We start from the raw sequence: 17,626 nt of genomic DNA, 5'->3' as shown, positions 1-17,626 counted from the left end.
ATGATAGCGCATGCGCATTCACTGAACTCTACGTAACTGTAATATTCCCACACTCCGCAATGAAACAAGAAAAAGGATCGCATAACTCCGAATAGAGGAAATTTCCAGAAATGAATGTAATCAAAAACTTGAGTATAAGACGCACACCGTTTTTCAGACCTATTTTTAAAGAAAAAAGTGCATCTTATACTCCGGCAAATACGTAAGATCATAACGTAACCGGATCTTCCTGATCGCGTTTCACTTGAAAGTTATGCAGAAATATGTAGTACATAAACCATCCAGTTTCAGTTCTAGTTATGATGTTAAGCCATGAGTAGCTTGCAAATTTGTACCCTTGTTCCGGCTGCCATAGCATATCTTACTACTACGAGCGATGCAGTGAGTTGAATGATCAGGGTGGGTCCGGAGGATTAACTAGGAGATGAAAGGGGCGTGACGATTGGTCACGCTTGACAACATGGACCTTATAAGAGATAGAGTAACCCAGTGGGCGGGGCGCGCGTCACCGACATGTCGGCAAGAAAGAGTAGGGACGATCTGGTTTATTTTAACACTGAAAGCTATGGCGCTTGTATCACATAACTCTTTTTAATTATTAAATGTGATACGTTGTATAGTGATGAGATTATGAAAGCCACAGTTTTTTCCAAATAGGATTTAATATATCTCATTAAAGCACTTTTTACTGCATTTCGCACATTTTTTTCCACGCGTAATTCTTGTACAAACACCTTTACTTTGGTAAAACTCTAAGCACAAAATTTATGAACTTAATTTTGCATAAAAATAAAGTAAAATTAAATAAGATTGATAGTACGCGATGCTTTGAAATAAATAAAGTAAAATTAAACAAGAGCTGATATATTTTTTTAAAAAATTTAATGAACATTTTCAGGCAGTGATTTTCAAAACTATAATAACATTACAAAACGATTATTTAGTTGATTATATCATCATTAACTTATTAACATTAAAGTGGAATATTTATTTTAGTAATTTATAAAATTCGGAGCATAAAATTTTCTGAATGTAATGCAGGGAAAAAAAAAAAAAAAAAAAAAAGATAAAATGAAATCTAGACGCACTCAGATTTTATATTACGCCAAAAAGGAATCTTTTTTATACGTTTTGTGTGTTACCTATATTTATTGAATATTTTGTTCTTCGCCCGTAAACCACATACATTTGAAAACAGCATATCTAGAATTTCCGCACTGGAGATAAAACTGTTATTTTCCGTACAGTGCTTCCTCTGAACTCGTTGAGTTTGTTAATCAAACATTCGTTAAAGTTTTCCAAAATATGAAATAGATTAAAACAAATTCGAAATTCGGCCGTCCAGATGCCCATGTTCGGGTGTAGAATTACATAATTCAAAATTTGATGGCTCTAGGTATTGCCGTTTTTGTCACAGTGCAAAAAAACATACTTGTATTCATGCAGATTCTTCATTATTTAATTTCTTTAAATATAATACAAGGCGATAATATTTGCTAACAAAATTTTGCAAGGAGACACGGACATTTACAGTAAAACAGCGAAAAATGCCGCTTTGAAACTAACAAGCTTTCTAGGCTACCGCCCCTTTGAGTTAACAAATTAAATTAACAGTAAATAAAAAAATATTATGCAGAACTAAAAATAAATTTAAAAAATAATCACTATTAAATACAAGCAAAATTAAGTATTACGGTTAAATATAATTTAAATATTAGAATAAAATGTATAAAAATTTTTAAGGAGTCAAAAGTGTTTATCACTATGATGCGTTACGAAATACAATTGAAATAAAACTCGTTTATAGAAATGATGCTATTATAGTCATCTATAATTTTAAAAGAGCAGCACAATTTAGAATTTTAAACAAAACTTTTAAAAATTCGTTTTTAAATATTTTAGTACTTTTTGCTTATTTACACCAATAAAAAGCATAAAAATTGCAAGAGAAAATTGCTTGCTTGAAATTTTCTATTAGTTCAGATTTAAAATATTATTTTCTTAAAGAAGTAGTTACAAATTTCCTTACAGCATAGGAAAAGCTAAAAAAATATCCAGCCCTGAAAGCATGCAATAGCTTTATAATTATTTGGAACGTTAATTATGCTTGATAAATATGCTAAATTTTTAAAAATCAATCTCAATTTCAAAAATAAAAATGTGTAAAAATTCTAATTTGTGTAATGTGGCGCTACAACCAGCTTTTTCTTGACAATTATACACGCTGCAATAGGCAACCAATGTTAAATTTCTGCAAGTCGTCCCTACTCCTCCGGATCTGATCAAGGTGACAGCCGGCAACGCCTCAGACGAGGGAGAAAACCCGTTTGGGTTAGTCTATTTCTTATAAGGTCCATGTTAACAACCGTGAAATAAAGCTACTGAAGTACCAAAAACTAAAGTTCAAAGGATGTTGATTAATAATTTTAACCACACATTATACCATAAAGGAAATTTACCTCTTGTATATAATCTAGCTTTCACCAGCGGCCGAGTGGATATAGCTGAACGTGACGAAACTGTTCGTCACTGTGAACGACTGTGACTGTGAATTGTAACTGTGAACGACTGTGGCTGTTCGTGACAGTGACTGTGAACTGTTCGTGACGAAAGTCGAAGGTAACGTTTATCCAATTCGAACTTCGGACACTATTGTTTTTGCCATTCAATCAACGTAAATTACTGATCAAACTGCGATATGGATCAATCAACAGCAAGTGCAAGCAGTTCGGTTAATTTTTATTCCTAATTTCAATTTAAATTTTTACAAGTATTTATGGACCGAATTTTCACTGTACACTAATTTAATTTTTTTGGTATAAGACTGATTTGTTTTCATTTTATAAATTTGTAATATGGCTTTCATTATTATTTTTTTGCACGGTTTTGAGGGGAAAATATGTTTTTCATCTTGCACGATTTTTTAAAGTTGTAGAATATACTTCCAAATTTACTATTTGACGCATATAATTTTTACACGGTTTGTTTTGCACGGTTTTCTTTGGAACGTATCTACCGTGTAAAAAAAAAAAAAAAGTTGGCTGTATTTTAATTGCCGAACAAAAAATGAAAGAACAGAATTCTGTTTGAAGTCTTCTTTCATTTTTGTTTTCAGTTTTATTTTTTTATTAACATAAATAGTTCGTATCCATCATTTTATGTTCAATTCAGTATATTTTCTTATATAATTAGATGAAAGGAAAATGTGGATATTGTTGTTGAACTATTATGAAAACAAATAGGATGAATTTCAAAATTATTTTAATATTCCTCTATATGCATGTCGATGTATAAGTCAGAAAAAGAAATTAAAATACAAGAAGTACATTTACTAATATTATTTTATTTTTAATGTTATTTCCTGTATTATGCCTCTCGAAATTGTTTCAATAGTGTTTAAAACGGCTGAGTTGAGAAGCACAAAAAGCGATATATCCATTTAATATGTTTGTAAGGTAATGATTAAAAATGCATTAATTATATATAATATATAAATAATTATATAACATAATTTTATTATTATTAATATTAAAACATATGATAAAGTATTATTTGGCTAAGCGTAATATATTCGTCACATAATTATTATTTATACACATAAAGGTGCTGTAATAGGTAGACGATATAACTTTATCAACAGTATCGGGTGCTCCCGCACCATACTATGAACTTGCTAAGCCATCCTAAACCTTTAACATAGAAATAGTCAATGGCTTAAATTTATTATGTCACTGAAGGTAGTATAGGATATTTCCAAACACACCAATTAATGCAATAATTCCACGAAAGGCTGCTGAAGCCTGTGCGGTAAATACTGCTTTCAGTCTGCCCAATAGGCTTCCGCATATAACATGTAACATGTTAGTTACTAATATGAATGAAGCTATAGGATGTAATCTCTAAAATGTAGAGATGAGGATGAAAAAGAGGATCAAAGATATCGTATTATGGCAAGAATTGTTAAAATATAAATTAGGAACATAGAATTTAAAACTATTATTATATGTAATGATTTTTATTGTAGGTGCAACAAATTAAAATAAGTTTTGATTAAAAAATTACCAATAAAACACAATAATTATGTTATTTTGTGAAAAAATTCCTGCCAGTCCATTTGTCAATTAATAAACTCACATCTAGGTGTGTTCGGTGTCTGAACGAGTATTGCTTGGCAGCATTGTTTTACGCCAAGCAGAGTTTCGCTTTAGTGTAACCCTAAAGTTATTTCGTTTTTGCCTTATTAGTATGTATGATTTCTGACTTGATGTAAGAGCATATGGTTGCTCGCTTTTAGCGTGCTAAAAGCGAGCAATGTAAAACATGTAAGGACATGAGCAATGTAAGGACATGCGTGTGCTAGTATTCAATAATGTTGTTTCTATTAAAATAAATTTGTTATTGTTAATATTACAGTCCACTTACTGAAGTTAAGTTACATTAAATAAGTTCAAGCTATCTTCGGCAAGAACAAGGTGGAAGAACGCAGGAGTGGGAACTGTGATCTGAACATTACATAAACTTAGAGAACTAAATAAGAAATTACATTTAATGTTATTAACCCTTTGCTTCATAACACAAAAGGGAAAGAGACATCTTAAAACGTCAAGTGAGTGCTTCACAAAAGTTCATTAAGAAAGTGTAGAACGGTTTATGACAGCAGAATTAACTATGCGTATCATGCGAGTACGTATAATTTACGTCAAAAATTTAAAGATTAATAAAAGATATTAAAACTGAATGTATCAATCTGATAATTAATAAATCTTACAAATGCCGCGCTGCCCTTTCATACTTTCATAACTAATTCTTTTACATTACATCCCCTTATACAGATAATCTCTACATAAAGAAAAAAATCTGAAATGTTTCAGATTTTAAATTACGTCCAAAGGGGCGTTCTTTAACATTTTGTGTGTTACCTTTCTTTATTAAATATCATGTTCCTCGCACTTAAACCATAAGATCCAGTGCAACAGCAATATCGCAAAATAGTTTTAAAACGAGCATATCTTTAGAATTTCCGATACAGAGTGTCGCGCGCTGGAGATAAAAATGTTTTTTCTGCACAACGTTGCCATTGCTCGCTTTGAAATCCTTGAGTTTGTTAATCAAAAATTCGTCAAAGTTTTAAAAAATAGGAAATCGATCATAAAACGAATTTCAAATTTCAAATTTGGTCTTCCACATGCTCATATTCGTTGGAGGATTACGTTATTCAAAATTCGATGACTCTATGTACCGTTGTTTTATCACAATACGAGAAATATACATACATTTATGCAGATTTTTCATTATTTAATTTCTTCAAATATAATGCAGGACTCTAACATTTTGTGGCAACAGTTTGAAAAGTGAACCGACATTTATGAGTCCGACGCAAAATGCCAAAACGAAACTAATAGTCCTTCGGGATTCAAATCCCTTTGGACTAATAATAAAAGAAAGTGTCTGTCTGTGTGTATGTGTGTGTGTGTGTGTTTTTCATTTGCGCTGCGCTTAAGCTAATAGACCCACAGCTACGAAATTTGGTACATAGGTGCATCTAGATAAGAGCCAGTGCATCTCGAAGCGAATTTTTCGAAATTCGAATTCGAATTTTTTTATTTTATGTTTTATGACGAAATTGTGTCATTTTGATACATAATGGGAAAGCGAGATTTTACTCTACAAACTCCATTTTCACATCGTCATGAAACGTAGGCACTTAGCTATTTTACGAACTTAAAATAAATTTCGTGTTTCAGTAAATCGATTAAATACGAATTTATTTAACAAAGTGAGCTTAACACCTTTTCAACGGGATTTTTTCTAAAAATATTTATGTTTAAAAATGTACAGTTTATTTTTCTTTAATTTTTGGACACGTTAAACTTTTATCTTTGCGACTGCTTTTACAAAAAGAATTTTGGAAAAATGATAATATTTTGTATTTAAATTTTAAAGAAGTTTCCGAGTACACTTCTCACATCTCACATCTTTAAAAATGTGATTTTGGCAACAATTTTCCTTCCTTATTGATGTTGATAGATTCTTGATTAAATCGCATCATTTTGAATAGTTTCATTCTTTTAGAATTATGGGTTTGGCAACAATTCGTCATCCTATTTCACTGTTTTTAAGAGATTGGCATATTTCATTGTCATTTATATATATATATATAATACATTTTTATTGGTTTTTCCTTTTTTTTTTTTTTCTTTTTCTTTTTTTTTTTTTTTTTTTTTTTTTTTTGATAAAGTTGTTCTGAAGAGTAAAATTCTGCGTGGAATTTTATGTTTTTTGAGTTGCTTTCATGTTATTTTTTCTTACTTCACTGTTTGTAAGATATTGAAAAATTTTGCATGATTTTGTTTTTTTCAACGGAAAGTTGGTTAATTTTTTTATTGGGTGGTGTGGTGTGGTGGTGGTGGTGTATTTAATTATGGCAAAGCTCACTAGGGCTATCTGCCTAAGGGGAGGGATGCCTTTCGTGGAGGACTTTCTAAGGGAAACTGGCTCGTATACACGTTACACATGGGGAAAACCACGAAAACGCCCATGCAGCCAGCCCGTTCGCGGGATTCGAACCTCGGACCGAACTACCAGTGTTCAGCGTCTTTACCGCTCGGCCGCTGGTGGGCCACTTTTTTTATTGGGATAATTAATATTTGTATCAAAGGATATAGCTTATTTCATTGTAATTTTTTTCTCTTGAAAATATACGATATAATATCATTAATTATACTTTGCTTTTCAGAATTTTTTGTTTTTTGTATTCTTTTATGTTATTTATTGCTCATTTCACTGTTTTTAAGATATTGAAAAGTTTTGAGTGATTTTTTTTAGGAAACAAAGTTCTTAACCTCCTTTATACCATTTGAGTTTTTAAGATTTTGCAAAGGGAAGTTGGTTAAATCATTTATTAGGTTAATTAATATTTGTATTAAAGGATATTGCTTATTTCATTTTAATTTTGTTATACATAATAACTTTTTTTATGAAGTTGTTCTGCAGAGTAAAATTCTACGCAGTTTTTCAATTTAACGTTTGGCCCTTCAGCCATTTTTCTGGTATATTTAAAAGCCAGACGAAGGCTGGCAGGGAAGCTGCTAGTGCATAATATTTTGATGATTACCATTTACGAAATTAAGTATTTAGCTCTGATAACTTTAAAATACGTTTGTGATAATTTATAACAAACTCCTTAAGAGGAGAATTTAGCTTACACACTGCAACAACTGGGAAATTGATAGTTTTATCCGAAATCAAATTTTGCACTTCCGCTTGGGTTCACTATTTTGGGTAATAGGCATCAAATCAAAGGCCACTGCATCTTGAAACTATCCAATATTAATGCTTATTATGAAAAAAAAAATGTCGAATTTTGTCTACCAGTTCCTTCATGCAATATGGTGATATAAAGATCTTCAATAAATATTTGTTAAACAACGAAAATTAACGAACGCTGCTTTCAGGCAAATGTGGTGGCTTTGAAATGTATTGTAGATCACTTTTTAGTGCTTTAGTGTACAGCTGCAACATTAAGTTTTTGCGTTTTGAGACATCTGCAATCAATATTTAGAACTTCTGATTCTGGTATATGTTTTTCTTCCTCCTTCTCATTAGTTGCGACATTTAAAGTGAAAATTTTATCTCAAATTTTGCTGCATTTCATGTAGGTGGAGTCATAAATAGCTTTCGGTTCACTTCGTAGATCGACAGCAGGAAAATTATACAATGTACTACAAATAATATAACACTGTAACTAGATTTTCATTCTCTGTTTTTACTTTCCCCAAACGTAGCACTTATTTTGGGACATTTTTTTTCGCAGCAAATTAACAGGGTTCGTGCGTTCTTAAAAGCCACGCCTCAATTTGTAAGGAGACTACCGCCAGTATATCCGAAAGATCATGTTTATGTGATTAAGGTGAAGCCTCGAGGGCTGTCTGCCTAAGGGTATGGATGCCTTCTTGGAGGATTTTCTAAGGGAAGTAGTTTGTATAAACGAGACAGATAAATGATTTCACAACTCATTAGCTAGAAGATAGCTTTATGTGATTACTGATGGAAGAGTCCTTACACAACGGTGCGTGCATTAAGGTTGTGAGATCCCTAGATTTTTTAAACTAATTTTGTACTGATTTAAGGAGGGAATGCTTCGTAAGTAAGTGTTGTTGATTGATAGCGTAGCACCCTGAAATTTCTGGAAAATGTTCAAACGAAATCATAAAATCTTCTGGTTCAATAATCCGTAAAAAATATTAAATGGTAGCAACTAATTTGGGACAGAGAAGAGTACGTTCTTTTTTCCTCTATTATACTCTAAATTTTTTGTTTCTTAATATGTCAGAAATGCTTATGGACCGACCAGTTAAAAGTTATTGACCGATCATCACCTGCACTTGTTTCGCAAAACTGCTATCTTGGAATGTTTTTACATGCTTCTACAACATGAGCACATTGTACAAATAAAATAGAATGCTTAGAAATCATTTCATAATTAACAAACTTTGAAAATTTTAGTTCTTCTTACGTCTTCTCTTTCATGGATACTCTTTCTGATGAAACTCTCTATCGCCGATATTGTCTGAACAATATTTTCCCGTTTGCGCAATAGTAGCGTTAATATATTGGCATTCTTTATTTCACAACGAGTACTCTGACCCTCATTTTTTATAATTGCCCTCTTTTAACTGATCGTTTAATACCATTGCGTTTAACTACCCATGCCTAAAATTGAGAGCTCTGTTTTTAGATCACTGTTACCTTTGTTGCGGATTCTGTGTTTAGTTTATTTTTTGTAGAATTATATTTAAAATTGTTCTATATCCTCCGTGCAATGCAGCACGAGGCATAATTTAAGAAAAAGCTACGCCGGAGAAGTAAAAACACGTTTAACATTTAACAAATAGATATCTCGTAATTTATAAAGTTGAATAAATATAATTCACTGCTATGTTTTATTTGTACCCATAATTCTACACTTTTGCTTTCCAGAAGACTTTTATGCTCTGCGCTTTGGATTGCATTCTATGTAAAGCTTTAGTAGCTTAAAATATAACTACTGCCTGATATTGTACGTATATCGTTGGAGAAAACTTCAGCGTTTTGTTATATTTCTTGTGATAAGAATAAATTTTATTATCTTTTTATTGGACTTGTGCATTTAGTCTATTGCGAACTCGTACGTACGTAACACCATTTTCCTGCGGAACAAGTTTCAAACATGTTCTAAAGAATAAAAATAAGCGCTGATCAGATGCGTAGCCAGGAGGGTTCCCTTGGCACCCGAACAATCTGCGCTTGAGTACTACTTATGCTTCAGAAAGAAAGAAATGCAAAATTATTTTCAGAAGATAAGCCCTAAATTTTTAGAATATTGGTTTTCGGCTTCCTAAGAAATTCATGTGATTAGCCAAGACTATCCTGAAAGACCATGATTTCTGGAAACTTCGTCGTGGAAGATACTTCGAAGGTTATGTAACAGTTTCAAGTTGTAAAGCTTTTGTACTTTTACAGCTTTGAATCGTTCTCAACAGTTCTAATTCGACACATGTTAGAATCTTGTTAAATACTTATTTTGTTTTCCTTACGTGTAAGGTAAATACTATCTAGTTTCTCTAGAATGTTTTCCATAAAGGCATTTCTTCCCACACGCAGATGAACTTCGTGGGCTTCGGCGTACTCATTTAAACAAACAATAATATACATATATTAAATGATAATTACAATGAGATAAAGCTTGGCGTATTTTTAAGATCATCTTCGACATGATGGCAATCCTACGAGTCAGCAAAATCCTTTTTTGAACGGAAATAATTTTGTTGAAAAATGGGAAAATTAAACCATTAAACTCTATTAAGAAGATAAAAAGAAAGGTGTGAAGCAGAGCATGGGTGATCGTAGGAAACTTCGACAGATGAACTAAAAGTGTGCATTTTACGGATAATTGTCTTAGCTAAAAAAAGGAATAAATTCTAAGGAAAACCTGCATTCAACACTCCCGCAGGCGAAAATGTCAAGATGGGAAAGTCAAGAGTAAAACTTTGGTAAGTCCTATGAAACATTTCAGTCCGGAAAAGAAGAGTTGTCCATGCAGAGATATAAATTTGTTTGCGGGTAGAAAGAGTGATAGAACCGTCAATTTTTGTATCGCCTGGTTTCTTCTGGGCTTCGTACTATTGGGCTGCGATTTCTGCTTCGCAGAGCGGTGAAACACTTACTCTTTGCTTTTGGCGGATCGCATACGCATCATGAAAGCCTGCCTTCAGTTTTCAGCAGTAATGTTTGCTTCTTTAATTTTCCCTGTGTCGGAAATGACATTACTTAAAAAATTATTGATTTTTTCGTTTTTAGTAATGATATTCTTTCATTAATTCCTTCGGGATGGGCTTGAGTGTTTTCTGGCTTTTGTCTCTGTAAACAACTTTCTGTTAGTTTTCCTTTTCTAGTTTATCTGTGATTTTCAGTACAGGAACATTTCTTTTCGAATTTAAGCTTATAATTTCTATATTCTGGATAGCTACTTAAGTGCTCTTCCTGACAGAAAATATACATATGTTTTTCTTCTGGATTCAATGGGTAAAGTTTGCTTCGATGAGATTTCCCGCTTTTGCAGCAACATTCTGGATTATAACAGAAGTGTTGGGAATGTCTATAACCTTGGCACCAATAGCATTGAATTGGGAGCTTCTTCTGCCGGAATTCTTCGACTGTGGCATTTACGCTAAACAGACAGTTTTGCAGCTCTCTTTTGAATTTTCGCCTTCTTTCAGCGGATGAGTCTGCATCCAATAGAAATGAGTCGAGATTTCACCTAAGCTTCGGCCTTCTTTTAATTTTTTAATGTTAAATTATTAACTGCACAATCTTAATCAGTGCTAGTGCCCTCAGAATTGATTTGCTTTAACTCTTCAGACGTCATTTCCGTCAAATTCGCTTAGTCAACTTCTTCCACTAGAATCAATCTCGAACGTTCTCAATAGCCATATTATCAAAACCTTCGCCTCCATATGATTTAGCATGTGCCACCAAGTTCTTTTTCTGACAATTCCTGCATGTTTTCTATTTCAACTGAAGTGAGCCTTAGAGGGCCATATTTTGTTCCAACACACACTTAGCGTTCATGTTTTCAGTTCCTTTAGCGACAAAGATATGATGTGGATACAGTGCGCGATTGAAAATTTCTTCGAAGCTTCCATTATAATACCTGATTTTTGCGACTGTGACGTCTAACTTCTCTTGCATTATGTTATAAAGGTATAAATTATAAGAACTGTGAAAATATTTACTCTTCATTTATGAAATATTTCAAATGCAATATTCTTCAGTTTTATATGCAATTTCAGTTTTGAGATTTTTCTACATATACTAATTTTTTAAAATATCAATTTTTTTCCATTTCCATACTAAATTTAAGCAATCTTTTAACTTTAATATATGAGATTCGTTAATTTACTAATAAAATTACTTATTGTGGAATGCAAAATATATTTAACTACTTACCTTTGTAATTTCAACTGTAGAGAGACATAAAAAAGTAGTTCAACTAAACTGTTATTACAAACATTTATAAGAATGCTAAATCCCCCATCAACTATAAATATCACAATTTTTGCAAACATATTTATTCGTATAAAAAATAAACATATTTATATATTTAAGATCCTATTTTATGATTAAATGCAAAAGAAAAACCCTTTTCAAAATTTAAAATAGATTTTAGTAATCTAATTTACCTAATTTTCTTTCAAGTCTTGCAAAATCATTTAGAAAGCGTGTCCAGTGAGGATACAATCATTTCTCTCGAGCTATCTATGACTTCGACAGAAAAATTCAGCAGTCTTTGTAAAGAACATCCTCTGTCTCTTATAACAAAAGAATAAAAAAACCCTACGAAACGCTTATAACTTTTAAAATTGAATAGCGCTAAAAATATTATAGATTATTATTATAGTTTTTTAGAAATTCCTATAATTCAAAAAAATCAACTTTTCATTAAAAATTAGGTAATTGACAAAATCCAGTTTTAAAAACTTCCATTTTATTCTTTGATATAAAAAAACTTCATTCAGCCATCGATTTCAAAGAAAAAAAAAAAAAAAAAAAATTAATGTAAACGTTTTATAAAATGAGCTCTTATTTAAAACTTATAAATCCATTTATGAACTCAAAGGTAGAAAATCTAAGGAAAATTTATTTAAAAGATTTGTTCATCTGTACCTGTTGGTGCAAACAGTAATAGTTTCTGAAATTTTTCCCTTATTCGGTAAATGAAAATATGCGCGGAAAAACAGTTTCAACAGAAAATATATATATAGATAGATAAAATTGTAAAAAAAATCATTTCTTCACTTTGCATTGCCTTTTGTAAGCAGTGTGAGCACAGAACGATAGTTTATCAAAAATTAAAAAAAAAAAAAAAAAAAAAAAAAAATAGATGCAGTTTTGGACCCTGACGACAGACAGCAAGAGTTTAGCTAAATAAAAGCTTGAAATAGAGGTTAACATCAACGACACTTCCTTGCCCACAATATATGTCAGCAGTAAAAGCTGTTTTACACGCGATAGCTTTTCTCTTAATTTCAGAATGCTCTTGAAATACTTGCATATTCTGCTACTTCTTCTGTGCAATAAAATGAGGCTTTTTCAAGCATGGATTCAACTGCATAAATTTACAACTCTATCAGTTCAAACTGAAAACGACATATAGCTTTCTCCACTTAATGAACCCGGCTGAAGGTATTCATACTTCTGTTCTAATGAGCATCTTTTTAGACAAGAAGTTGCACAGAGTTGAGAATTTGATTCAGAACGTCAGTTCCAATTACAACCTAATCCTAACCTAGCTGGTATGCGTAAACGTCTGGACTGAGCGAGAACATTATGAAACAAAACATAAAATAAGGAAATTAACTTGAAGCTAACTGTTTAAAAAACTAAAATTACAAATGTCGCAACTCTGGCATTAGGTCTGAAATAATGTGTCATTAGAACCTGTAGCGCCTTGGTTCTAGAGACTTTTTCTTGTAGTATCAAATAAAAGCCAGCATTGGAACAAAAAACAGTTTTATTTCTGAAATATAACTTTGATTTAAGACATTTAAAATTAAATTGAAGACCATTAGTGCGTATAAGAATAATAACAGAATAATTAAAGCATTTTCAAATTGTGCGCCATCTACAATTCTTTAAAAAAATAAAGTATTATCAAATAATTCTGCAACTTACTATTACAGTAACTTTAGTTTTAAAACAAGTAGTGGCTAGATAACAGTACGTCTTTATAAGAAATTAATAGTCCACATTTTTATAATTAACATATTTTAAGTTTGGTTATTTGTGTCTGTCCGTTAGTTCAAAATTAAAAGGACATTTTAAATGGGCTATAAACAGACGAATTTTTTTCATAATTTAAACTTACTGTTTTTCAGTTTATTAAATACATTAATTAAATTTTCTAAAATATTTAGTAACATTTCATTTAGTCAAATGTTTAGAGGCATCTTGCTACGAAGAGAGAGACTGACGGCATACCAGCCTACGAAGGGATTGATTTCGTGTACTTAATTATGGCAAAGCATTCGAGGGCTGTCTGCTTAAGAGGAGTGATGTCTTCGTGGAGAAATTTCTAAGAGAAACTGACTCGGAAACACGTTACAGATGGGAGAAAACCACGAAAACGCCCTTGCAACTAGCCCGTTCGCTATTAACAGTGTTCAGCGACTTTACCGCTCGGCCGTTGGTGGGAACGAGAATCACGCTGGGAAGAGCGTCAACATCCTGGTACTTTGATGATGATCAGGAATAAACGACAGCTAATTTGAACATATAAATGGTATTAAAACAACTGAAATACCAAAGTTATAAGAATTTTACAAAATCATATGCCTTCAATTCATACATTATGTGTATAGAAAGTCTGTGAGAAATATAACATTCCATGTAATAGTTATATTAATTCACAAAGTTTAAAGCTGTAAGTTGCATGATATTTTATTGCTATTGTGTTTTAACTTTATATCGTAACACCACTGGTAATATTGTCCTTATCTTTATGCACGTTGACAATTCTCGCAAGATAACGTTTTAAATATGCTGCGCCATCAGATTCTTTTTTTAATTATCATTTCATCGAAGGAAATACAAAATTTTTTAAGACTTTAAAAATAATGAATTCTATTCAAATTCTGAGGACATAGCCCAGTTCGGAAGTAATGCTGAAGGAGTTACATCTGACCGGAAAATCATAAGACGATATCACAATACCAGCAAGAACATAATTTTTACTTCATGGATCCATAGCCAAAAAGAGAAATTTCTGCTACGCCATCATAGATTATCACAAGAACTGTAACAGCCCGAAAGGAGTACTGCTAGCCACAGCACTCGTCCACCTATCGAGGACTGTTTTGTCCGGGTGAGAGTTGCCAATGTAACTGATAAGGAGAGAGTTATTGAGAATGAAGTAGTTGCAGCATGTACTCCAGTCACCAGTACTAAACGAAACCTTAACACCCCGGAATCCGTCTTCTCACAAAGCATTAATAAGAGTTATTGCGAAATGCACAATCAACTAAACGGTGAAGAGAGGAATGCTGCCAAACATGTCAGTTAAGAAATTCAAGTAATTTTTCTCCCGCTCATCTTCTGACGTGGGTCGAACCAGTTGAGAATTGATACCGGGCTTCATCCACCAATTAAGCAACATCCAAAACGTCTACCAGTTTCTAAACAGGAAGAGGTAGAATCATTTCTAAAGGATATGGAAGAAAGCAATGTAGCATTTAAAAGTCAAGTATCATATATTGGTAAAGGCCGTTAATGGTCGATTGCCTCTTACTAAGTGATAAGACATAGACATAAAAAGCGATGTTATCAGTAAGTCCACGGGCATCCCCCAAATGGCCTTGTCAGACGGAAAGACGGTTGAAGAAGATTTTGCATTGACTATCGCCAGTTGAATGATGTAGCAAAAAAAGACAGCTACCCCTTTTTCAGAATTTGACGATATTCTGGACACTCTTTTCTGGAAGCAAGTTGTTTTCGACACTAGATCTAAACAGTGGAGATACATTCAATGACCGAGAAAAGATTACCATTTATGATATTAAGCATTTAGCCCTGATAACTGTAACATACGTCTGTGGTAATTTATAACAAACTTCTAAACGATGTGAATGTAACAGTTCAACAAATGGCAAATTTATAGTTTTTTCTGAAATCCATTTTGCACTTCCGCTTGGGTTCTCTATTTTGGGTAATAGGCATAAAATCTTTCGCGGCTGCATCTTAAAATGATCCAATATTATGCTTATCATGAAAAAATAAAAATTTCTGTCGAATCTTTGTCTACCAGTTTCCTCTTGCAAAACTGTGATATAAAGATTTTCAATAAATGTGCCTCACATCCACGTTAAATTCCATGGCGAACTGTTTAAAAAGCTGCTTTGTCACTTTCAGGCAAAGCGGTGGCTATGAAATGTATTGTTGATCACTCACCGCTGTTCCTTAATGCAGCAGTAGTTTCAAGTTTTTGCGTTTTGATATACCTGCCATCAATATTTAGACTTCTGATGCTGTTATATGCTATACTTCCTCAATCCCAAATTAGTTGCACTTTAGTTTGAAAATTTTGTCTCAAATTAATTGCTACATTTCAAGTAGGAGTCATAAATAACTTTCGATTCAGTTAGTAAATCCACAACAATAAAATTATACAATGTAATACAATGAACACAAATAGGTAATGTAACTAAATTTTCATTTTCAGTTTTTACTTTTCAGAAATGTAGCACATATATTAGAACAATTTTTCGTAGCAAATTCACAGGGTTCGCGCGCTCTTAAAATCCACGCCCCATGTTGTAAGGACTCTACGCCAGTATATCCGAAAGTCATGTTTATATGATTAAGGTAAATCTTCGAGGGCTGTCTGCCTAAGGCGATGGATGCCATCTTGGAGGACGTTCTATGTGAACTGGCTAGCATACACGAGACAGATCACTGAATTCACAATTTATTAGCTAGAAGATAGTTTTACGCAATTACTGATGGAAGAGTCTTTACAAAATGAGGCGTGCCTTAAGGGAGTCCGAACCCTGGATTTTTTAAACTAATTTGGTACTGATTTAAGGAGGGAATGATTGGTAAGTAAATGTTGTTGATTGATAACGTAGCGCCCTTAAATTTCTGAAAAAAATATACAAATGATTTTGTAAGATCTTCAGTATCAATAATCAGTACAAAAGTATTCAAATGTAGGAACTAATTTGGGACAGAGTTATAACATGAACTTCCCTATATTATACTCAAAAGTGTTTGTTTCTTCATATGTTAGAAATGCTTATGGCCCGACTATGCTTATATAAAATAATATTCTTTTAATCACCATCACCTGCATTTGTTTCATAAAACTGCTATCATGGAATGCTTTTTTACATGCTTCTACAGCATGGGCACATTGTAGTAGATTTTTTAAGTCTCAAATTTGTGTCCTTAGGGTCCATAAGTTATAATTCATGCAAAATTTTACCACAATTTAAACTATTTTATATACCATTTCTCAAAGGGTTAATACAAAGCACGTTTAAAATGTGAAAACCCCTTGAATTAAATAAAATTTTGTATGTACAGAGTGTTGTATTTCGTGTTCCAGAATAAAGCACTTGTTATGGTAGATTAAAAAGAATATTTCTTGTTTAATTTAGGAACGAAGTTATCATTGCAGGATATGAGCGATATAAAAGCTATCACCACCTCATCCAAAGTGTGCGACATTTTTACAAGGTCACGTTTTAGCTGGGATACACCCTTTCCAAAGGATCCCGAGTTTTTTTATTTCTTTAGTTTTCCAGAGAGGGAGATATTTTATAATTCTGAAATTTTCTTTCTCTAAAATTTAAAATATTCAGCATCCATGTAATTCAGCATGGTTAATTGCACTCGTAATTGCTTTCACATTTGTTCTATGTTAGAGCCTGCATTTTCGTATGTGTATCTATTTAACTAAACGTCTATTTTTTATCTCTATCTATATATGCATATATATAATTAGTGGTATTAATATCATTATATTATTTTATTATTATCATTAATATTATTGTTATATTATTGTTAATATTATTAGTATTATTATTGCTATTATTAATCTTATTATTATTATTATATATTTATTGTAGTACTTATACTTTTTTTGAGTTTGCTGCCACTCAAAAAGTCAAGCTGAACGAAATGCGAAGTCAATAGAACATATTTGTACGAATTTTAATGTTTTAAATTATTACCCTTTGAGAAAATTTGAAATAATATCAATAATTATTTTCTTTAAAATATCAATAATTACTTATAATTTTATTTTAAAATATTGATAAAAAATTTCAAATACAAATTTTTTGTATTCTAACATTTCAATTTACATGGCTCTAATATTTGACAATTCGAATTTTTTTTAAAAAATCCATTTTAAACTATTTTTTAGGATACTGTATTCTTTTTCCTTCTTTTACTCTAATTTTAAATTATATATATATATATATATATATATATGTTGTATGAACTTAAATCCATTTAGTGCGAATACAAGTTATTATTACTTGCGCAATTGCTGCAAAGTTAGTTAATAATAATTTATTTCCTAAACCGT

This window comes from Stegodyphus dumicola, chromosome 2 (genome assembly GCF_044657685.1).
Source record: "Stegodyphus dumicola isolate Sdum_Otavi_A_Nest chromosome 2, ASM4465768v1".
NCBI lineage: Eukaryota > Metazoa > Arthropoda > Arachnida > Araneae > Eresidae > Stegodyphus > Stegodyphus dumicola.
This window is presented reverse-complemented; position numbering follows the sequence as displayed.